This window comes from Ambystoma mexicanum, chromosome 9, assembly GCF_040938575.1.
Source record: "Ambystoma mexicanum isolate Mex_15411 chromosome 9, UKY_AmexF1_1, whole genome shotgun sequence".
NCBI lineage: Eukaryota > Metazoa > Chordata > Amphibia > Caudata > Ambystomatidae > Ambystoma > Ambystoma mexicanum.
In genome coordinates this window covers 48,494,313-48,503,711 of record NC_090931.1, presented here as the reverse complement: position 1 = coordinate 48,503,711, position 9,399 = coordinate 48,494,313, and positions in this window count along the sequence as shown.

Genomic DNA, 9,399 nt, shown 5'->3' with positions numbered 1-9,399 from the left:
GCTCCTGGCTGAGGAGGTGTTCACAGTAGTGTGTGTAGATTGGAACACTGCTCCTGGGGGAGGAGGCGTTCACAGTGGTGCGTGTAGAGGGGAACAGTGCTTCTGGGTTAGGAGGTTTTCACAGTGGTGTGTTTACATGGGAACAATGCTTCTAGGTGAGGAGGTGTTCACAATGGTGTGTGTTGGGGGGAACAGTGCTCCTGGCTGAGGAAGTGTTCACAGTGGAGTTTGTAGAGGGGAACAGTGTTACTGGCTGAGGAGGTGTTCATAGTGGTGTGTGTAGAGGGGAACAGTGCTCCTGGATGAGAAGGTGTTTACAGTGGTGGCTGTAAAGGGGAACATAGCTCTTTGGTGAGGAGGTGTTCACAGTGGTGGTTGTAGAGGGGAACAGTGCTTCAGGGTGAGGAGGTGTTCACAGCAGTGTGTTTAGAGGGAACCAGAGTTCCAGGGTGAGGCGTTCAAAGTTGTGTGCGTAGAGGGGAACAGTGATTATGGGTGAGGAGGTGTTCAGAGTGGTGTGTGTAGAGGGGAACAGTGGGTCTAGGTGGGGAGGTGTTCAGAGTGGTGTGTGTAGGGGAGAATTGTGCTCCTGGCTGAAGAAGTGTTCACAGTCGTGTGTGCAGATGGGAACAGTGCTTCTGGGTAAGGAGGTGTTCACAGTGGTGTGTGTAGAGGGGAACAGTGCTTCTGGTTGAGGAGGTATTCACAGTGGTGTGTTTAGAGGGAAACAATGTTCCTAGGTTTGGAGGTGTTGACAGTGGTGTGTGTTGGGGGGAACAGTGCTCCTTGCTGAGGAGGTGTTCACAGTCGAGTTTGTAGAGGGGAACAGTGCTTATGGGTGAGGAGGTGTTCAGAGTGGTGTGTGTAGAGGGGAACAGTGGGTCTAGGTAGGGAGGTGTTCAGAGTGGTGTGTGTAGGGGAGAATTGTGCTCCTGGCTGAAGAAGTGTTCACAGTCGTGTGTGCAGATGGGAACAGTGCTTCTGCTTGAGGAGGTGTTCACAGTGGTGTGTGCAGAGGGGAACAATGCTCCTGGCTGGGGAGGTGTTCACAGTGGTGTGTGTAGAGGGGAACAGTGCTCCTTCATGAGGAGGTGTTCACAGTGGTGTGTTTAGAAGGAAACAATGCTCCTGGGTGAGGAGGCGTTCACAGTGGTGTGTGTAGATGGGAACCGTGCTTCTAGCTGAGGAGGTGTTCACTTTGGTGTGTGTAGAGGATAACAGTGCCTCTGGGTGAGGGGGTCTTCAGAATGGTGCGTGCAGACAGGAACAGTGCTTCTGGGTTAGGAGGTGTTCACAGTGGTGTGTGTAGAGGAGAACAGTGCTTCTGGGTGAGGAGGTGTTCACAATGGTGTGTTTAGAGGGGAACAATGTTTATAGGTGAGGAGGTGTTCACAGTGGTGTGTGTTGGGGGCACAGTGCTCCTGGCTGAGGAGGTGTTCACAATGGAGTTTGTAGAGGGGAACAGTGCTCCTGGGTGAGGACGTATTCACAGTGGTGTGTGTAGAGGGGAACAGTGGTCCTGGGTGAGGAGGTCTTCACAGTGGTGTGTGTAGAGGAGAAGAGTGCTCCTGGCTGAGGAGGTGTTCACAGTGGTGTGTGTAGATTGGAACAGTGCTCCTGGGGGAGGAGGTGTTCACAGCGGTGCGTGTAGAGGGGAACAGTTCTTCTGAGTGAGGAGTCGTTCACAGTGGTGGATGTAGAAGGGAACAGTGCTCCTGGCTGAGGAGGCAATCACAGTGGTGCGTGTAGAGGGGAACAGTGCTCCTGGCTGAGGAGGCATTCACAGTGGTGTGTGTAGATTGGAACAGTGCTCCTGCGGGAGGAGGCATTCACAGTGGTGCATGTAGAGGGGAACAGTGCTTCTGAGTGAGGAGGCGTTCACAGTGGTGGGTGTAGAGGAGAAAAGTGCTCCTGGCTGAGGAGGTGTTCACAGTGGTATAGGTAGAGGAGAAGAGTGCCTCTGGGTGAGGGGGCGTTCAGAATGGTGTGTGCATACGGGAACAGTGCTTCTGGGATAGGAGGTGTTCTCAGTGGTGTGTGTAGAGGGGAACAATGCTTCTAGGTGAGGAGGTGTTCACAGTGGTGTGTGTTGGAGGAACAGTGCTCCTGGGTGAGGAGGCGTTCACAGTTTTGTGTGTTGGGGGAACAGTGCTGCTGGCTGAGGAAGTATTCACAGTGGAGTTTGTACAGGGGAACAGTGCTCCTGGCTGAGGAGGTGTTCACAGTGGTGTGTGTAGAGGGGAACAGGGCTCCTGGCTGAGGAGGTGTTCATAGTGGTGTGTGTAGAGGGGACCAGATCTTGTGGATGAGGAGGTGTTCACAGTGGTGGCTGTAAAGGGGAACATAGCTCTTTGGTGAGGAGGTGTTCACAGTGGTGATTGTAGAGGGGAACCGTGCTTCAAGGTGAGGAGGTGTTGACAGTGGTGTGTGTAGAGGGGAACAGGGCTCCTGGGTGGAGAGGTGTTCACAGTGGTGTGTTTAGAGGGGAACAGTGCTCCTGGCTGAGGAGGTGTTCACAGTGGTGTGTGTAGAGGGGAACAGTGTTCCTGGGTGAGGAGGTGTTCACAGTGGTGTGCGTAGAGGGGAACAATGATTCTGGGTGAGGAGATGTTCAGAGTGGTGTGTGTAGAGTGGAACAGTGCTTCTAGGTGGGGAGGTGCAAAGTGGTGTGTGTGTAGAGGGGAACAGTGCTTCTGGTTGAGGAGGTGTTCACAGTGGTGTGTTTAGAGGGGAACAATTCTCCTGGGTTTTGAGGTGTTCAAAGTGGTGTGTGTTGGGGGGAACAGTGCTCCTGGCTGAGGAGATGTTCACAGTCGAGTTTGTAGATGGGAACAGTGCTTCAGGTTGAGGAGGTGTTCACAGTGGTGTGTGCAGAGGGGAACAATGCTCCTGGCTGAGGAGGTGTTCACAGTGGTGTGTGTAGAGGGGAACAGTGCTCCTGCGTGAGGAGGTGTTCACAGTGGTGTGTTTAGAAGGAAACAATGCTCCTGGGTGAAGAGGCGTTCACAGTGGTGTATGCAGATGGGAACCGTGCTCCTAGCTGAGGAGGTGTTCACAATGGTGTGTGTAGAGGAGAACAGTGCCTCTGGGTGAGGGGCTGTTCAGACTGGTGTGTGCAGATGGGAATAGTGCTTCTGGGTTAGGAGGTGTTCACAGTGGTGTGTTTAGAGGGGAACAGTGCTTCTTGGTGAGGAGTTGTTCGCAGTGGTTTGTTTAGGTATGGAACAATGTTTCTAGGTGAGGAGGTGTTCACAGTGGTGTGTGTTGGGGGTACAGTGCTCCTGGCTGGGGTGGTGTTCACAGTGGTGTGTGTAGAGGGGAATATTGCTCCTGGAATAGAAGGTGTTTACAGTGGTGTGTGTAGAGGGGTACAGTGCTCCTGGGTGAGAGCGTGTTCACAGTGGTGTGCGTAGAGGGGAACAATGATTCTGGGTGAGGAGGTGTTCAGAGTGGTGTGTGTAGAGTGGAACAGTGCTTCTAGGTGGGGAGGTGCAGAGTGGTGTGTGTAGAGGGGAACAGTGCTTCTGGTTGAGGAGGTGTTCACAGGGTTGTGTTTAGAGGGGAACAATTCTCCTGGGTTTTGAGGTGTTCACAGTGGTGTGTGTTGGGGGGAACAGTGCTCCTGGCTGAGGAGATGTTCACAGTCGAGTTTGTAGATGGGAACAGTGCTTCAGGTTGAGGAGGTGTTCACAGTGGTGTGTGCAGAGAGGAACAATGCTCCTGGCTGAGGAGGTGTTCACAGTGGTGTGTGTAGAGGGGAACAGTGCTCCTGCGTGAGGAGGTGTTCACAGTGGTGTATGCAGATGGGAACCGTGCTCCTAGCTGAGGAGGTGTTCACAATGGTGTGTGTAGAGGAGAACAGTGCCTCTGGGTGAAGGTCTGTTCAGACTGGTGTGTGCAGATGGGAGTAGTGCTTCTGGGTTAGGAGGTGTTCACAGTGGTGTGTTTAGAGGGGAACAGTGCTTCTTCGTGAGGAGTTGTTCGCAGTGGTTTGTTTAGGTATGGAACAATGTTTCTAGGTGAGGAGGTGTTCACAGTGGTGTGTGTTGGAGGTACAGTGCTCCTGGCTGAGGTGGTGTTCACAGTGGTGTGTGTAGAGGGGAATATTGCTCCTGGCATAGAAGGTGTTTACAGTGGTGTGTGTAGATGGGAACAGTGCTCCTGGGTGAGAGCGTGTTCACAGTGGTGTGTGTAGAGGGAAACAGTGGTCCTGGGTGAGGAGGTGTTCACAGTGGTGTGTGTAGAGGAGAACAGTGCTCCTGGCTGAGGAGGTGTTCGCAGTGGTGTGTGTAGATTGGAACACTGCTCCTGGGGGAGGAGGTGTTCACAGTGGTGCGTGTAGAGGGGAACAGTGCTTCTGAATGAGGAGGCATTCACAGTGGTGGATGTAGAAGGGAACAGTGCTCCTGGCTGAGGAGGCAATCACAGTGGTGCGTGTAGAGGGGAACAGTGCTCCTGGCTGAGGAGGCATTCACAGTGGGTTGTGTAGAGGAGAACAGTGCTCCTGGCTGAGGAGGTGTTCACAGTGGTGTGTGTAGAGGAGAACAGTGCCTCTGGGTGAGTGGGTGTTCAGAATGGTGTGTGCATACGGGAACAGTGCCTCTGGGTGAGGAGGTGTTCACAGTGGTGTGTTTACATGGGAACAATGCTTCTAGGTGAGGAGGTGTTCACAGTGGTGTGTGTTAGGGAGTGCTCCTTGCTGAGGAGGTGTTCACAGTCGAGTTTGTAGAGGGGAACAGTGCTTCTGAGTGAGGAGGCGTTCACAGTGCTGGGTGTAGAGGAAAACAGTGGTCCTGGGTGAGGAGGTGTTCACAGTGGTGTTTGTAGAGGAGAACAGTGCTCCTGGCTGAGGAGGTGTTCGCAGTGGTGTGTGTAGATTGGAACACTGCTCCTGGGGGAGGAGGTGTTCACAGTGGTGCGTGTAGAGGGGAACAGTGCTTCTGAATGAGGAGGCATTCACAGTGGTGGATGTAGAAGGGAACAGTGCTCCTGGCTGAGGAGGCAATCACAGTGGTGTGTGTAGAGGGGAACAGTGCTCCTGGCTGAGGAGGTGTTCACAGTGGTGTGTGTAGAGGAGAACAGTGCCTCTGGGTGAGGGGGTGTTCAGAATGGTGTGTGCATACGGGAACAGTGTTGCTGGGTTAGGAGGTGTTCACAGTGGTGTGTTTACATGGGAACAATGCTTCTAGGTGAGGAGGTGTTCACAGTGGTGTGTGTTAGGGAGTGCTCCTTGCTGAGGAGGTGTTCACAGTCGAGTTTGTAGAGGGGAACAGTGCTTCTGAGTGAGGAGGCGTTCACAGTGGTGGGTGTAGAGGAGAACAGTGGTCCTGGGTGAGGAGGTGTTCACAGTGGTGTGTGTAGAGGAGAACAGTGCTCCTGGCTGAGGAGGTGTTCGCAGTGGTGTGTGTAGATTGGAACACTGCTCCTGGGGGAGGAGGTGTTCACAGTGGTGCGTGTAGAGGGGAACAGTGCTTCTGAATGAGGAGGCATTCACAGTGGTGGATGTAGAAGGGAACAGTGCTCCTGGCTGAGGAGGCAATCACAGTGGTGCGTGTAGAGGGGAACAGTGCTCCTGGCTGAGGAGGCATTCACAGTGGGTTGTGTAGAGGAGAACAGTGCTCCTGGCTGAAGAGGTGTTCACAGTGGTGTGTTTACATGGGAGCAATGCTTCTAGGTGAGGAGGTGTTCACAGTGGTGTGTGTTAGGGAGTGCTCCTTGCTGAGGAGGTGTTCACAGTCGAGTTTGTAGAGGGGAACAGTGCTTCTGGGTTAGGAGGTGTTCACAGTGGTGTGTCTACATGGGAACAATGCTTCTAGGTGAGGAGGTGTTCACAGTGGTGTGTGTTGGGGGGAACAGTTCTCCTGGCTGAGGAAGTGTTCACAGTGGAGTTTGTAGAGGGGAACAGTGCTCCTGGCTGAGGAGGTGTTCACAGTGGTGTGTGTAGAGGGGAACAGTGCTCCTGGCTGAGGATGTGTTCATTGTGGTGTGTGTAGAGGGGGACAGTGCTCCTGGATGAGGAGGTGTTTACAGTGGTGGCTGTAAAGGGGAACATAGCTCTTTGGTGAGGCGGTGCTCACAGTGGTGGTTGTAGAGGGGAACAGTGCTTCAGGGTGAGGAGGTGTTGACAGTGGTGTGTGTAGAGGGGAATAGGGCTCCTGGATGGGGAGGTGTTCACATTGGTGTGTTTAGAGGGAACCATAGTTCCAGGGTGAGGCGTTCAAGGTTGTGTGCGTAGAGGGGAACAGTGATTCTGGGTGAGGATGTGTTCAGAGTGGTGTGTGTAGAGGGGAACAGTGGTTCGAGGTGGGGAGGTGTTCAGAGTGGTGTGTGTAGGGGGGAATTGTGCTCCTGGCTGAACAAGTGTTCACAGTCGTGTGTGCAGACGGGAACAGTGCTTCTGGATTAGGAGGTGTTCACAGTGGTGTGTGTAGAGGGGAACAGTGCTTCTGGTTGAGGAGGTATTCACAGTGGTGTGTTTAGAGGGAAACAATGTTCCTAGGTTTGGAGGTGTTCACAGTGGTGTGTGTTGGGGGGAACAGTGCTCCTTGCTGAGGAGGTGTTCACAGTCGAGTTTGTAGAGGGGAACAGTGCTTCTGGTTGAGGTGGTGTTCACAGTGGTGTGTGCAGAGGGGAACAATGCTCCTGGCTGAGGAGGTGTTCACAGTGGTGTGTATAGAGGGGAACAGTGCTCCTGCATGAAGAGGTGTTCACAGTGGTGTGTTTAGAAGGAAACAATGCTCCTGGGTGAGGAGGCGTTCACAGTGGTGTGTGTAGATGGGAACCGTGCTTCTAGCTGAGGAGGTGTTCACAGTGGTGTGTGTAGAGGAGAACAGTGCCTCTGGGTGAGGGCGTGTTCAGAATGGTGTGTGCAGACGGGAACAGTGCTTCTGGGTTAGGAGGTGTTCACAGTGGTGTGTGTAGAGGAGAACAGTGCTTCTGGGTGAGGAGGTGTTCACAGTGGTGTGTTTAGAGGGGAACAATGTTTATAGGTGAGGAGGTGTTCACAGTGGTGTGTGTTGGGGGCACAGTGCTCCTGGCTGAGGAGGTGTTCACAATGGAGTTTGTAGAGGGGAACAGTGCTCCTGGCTAAGGAGGTGTTCACAGTGGTGTGTGTAGAGGGGAACGGTGGTCCTGGGTGAGGACGTATTCACAGTGGTGTGTTTAGAGGGGAACAGTGGTCCTGGGTGAGGAGGTGTTCACAGTGGTGTGTGTAGAGGAGAACAGTGCTCCTGGCTGAGGAGGTGTTCACAGTGGTGTGTGTAGATTGGAACAGTGCTCCTGGGGGAGAAGGTGTTCACAGTGGTGCGTGTAGAGGGGAACAGTCCTTCTGAGTGAGGAGGCGTTCACAGAGGTGGGTGTAGAAGGGAACAGTGCTCCTGGCTGAGGAGGCAATCACAATGGTGCGTGTAGAGGGGAACAGTGCTCCTGGCTGAGGAGGCATTCACAGTGGTTTGTGTACAGAAGAGCAGTGCCTCTGGGTGAGGGGGTGTTCAGAGTGGTGTGTGTAGACGGGAACAGTGCTCTTTGGTGAGGAGTTGTTCAGAGTGGTGTTAGTAGAGGGGAACTGTGCTTCTGGGTGAGGAGGTGTTCACAGTGGTATGTTTAGAGGGGAACAATGCTTCTAGGTGTGGAGGTGTTCACAGTGGTGTGTGTTGGGGGAACAGTGCTCCTGGCTGTGGAGGTGTTCACAGTGGTGTGTGTAGGGGGGAACAGTGCTCCTTGATGAGGAAGTGTTCACAGTGGTGTGTGTAGAGGGAAACAGTGTTCCTGGGTGAGAAGGCATTCAAAGTTGTGTTTGTGGAGGGGAACTTTGCTTCTGGCTGAGGAGGTGTTCACCGTAGTGTGTGTAGAGGGGAACAGTGTTCCTGGGTGAGGAGGTGTTCACAATGGTGTGTGTAGAGGGGAAGAGTGCTCCTGGCTGAGGAGGTGTTCATAGTGGTGTGTGTAGAGGAGAACAGTGCTCCTGGGAGAGGAGGCGTTCACAGTGGTGCGTGTAGAGGGGAACCGTGCTTCTGAGTGAGGAGGCGTAAACAGTGGTGGGTGTAGAGGGGAACAGTGCTCCTGGCTGAGGAGGCATTCACAGTGGTGTGTTTAAAGGGGAACAGTGCTTCTGGGTTAGGAAGTGTTCACAGCAGTGTGTGTAGAGGGGAACGGTGCTCCTCGGTGAGGAGGCATTCACAGTGGTGTGTGTAGAGGGGAACAGTGCTCCTGGGTGCGGAGGTGTTCACAGTGGTGTGTGTAGAGGGAAACAGTGCACCTGGGTGAGTAGGCGTTCACAGTGGTGCATGTAGAGGGGAACAGTGCTTCTGGGTGAGGAGGCATTCACAATGGTTGCTGTAGGTAGAGGGGAACATTGCTCTTTGGTGAGGAGGTGTTCACAGTGGTGCGTGTAGAGGGGAACAGTGGTCCTGGGTGAGGAGGTGTTCACAGTGGTGTGTGAAGAGGAGAAACGTGCTTCTGTCTGAGGAGCTGTTCACAGTGGTGTGTAAAGAGGGGAACAGTGCTCCTGGGTGAGGATGTGTTCACAGTGGTCGGTCTAAAGGGGAACAGTGCTTCTGGATGAGGAGGCATTCACAGTGGTGGGTGTAGAGGTGAATTGGAGGCTTCCAGCCCTTTAAGATTAGTAGTGGTTCCCTTGAGATGAATGGGGATACAGATTTTAATAATACATCAATAATCAAGACGACATAATAGTTTGGCTAAAAGTTTTTTTGTTTTAATGCAAGTATCTAAAACAGGGAGTACAACGAACATCAGCAATCGCTCGATACTCTGACTCCAACTACTTCATAAAACGGTTGGGTTCTTATACCCATAATTGGTCATAGATGACCTGTTGACCTGCATCCTTACCAACGTCATCCTACATGGCAAATTACAGAAACTTATCGGGAAACGGGATTGGTTCTAAGTGAAGAACTAAGCATAGGTTCTATATCTGTATGGAGTAACGGAGAGAGGTAATAGGATAGTTAACATCAGTTGGGGCAGCTAAGCCCTCCCTTCAAAATGGCCACCACGAGCGTCACTAAATGTATGACATCCCATTGGCTACATAAACTATAGTACCCTCAACTACGTGGTCCCCTACAACTGGTTGGCTACTTACCCCTGTCAGTACTTTTCCACCTACGTGAGCAGCACGCAGACTGAACAACGAGGTGCGGGTGAGCTTGTCTTGATACCGGCTTCCCACCAATTAAAAATGTGATCCATCATCACCTTGATAGTCCAGTGTCAATTAGTACTTTGAAGTTGGCCTTGATTCTGTACTGTTCTCTGAGAATTTTTAAGGAGTATGGGTACTAACCGGCTTCCGTACGTAGGTTTGATCTTCTCGTCCAACTTTCTTCCATCACGTGACTGGACACCATGAAATTAAGCCTTTCTGTGTATTTT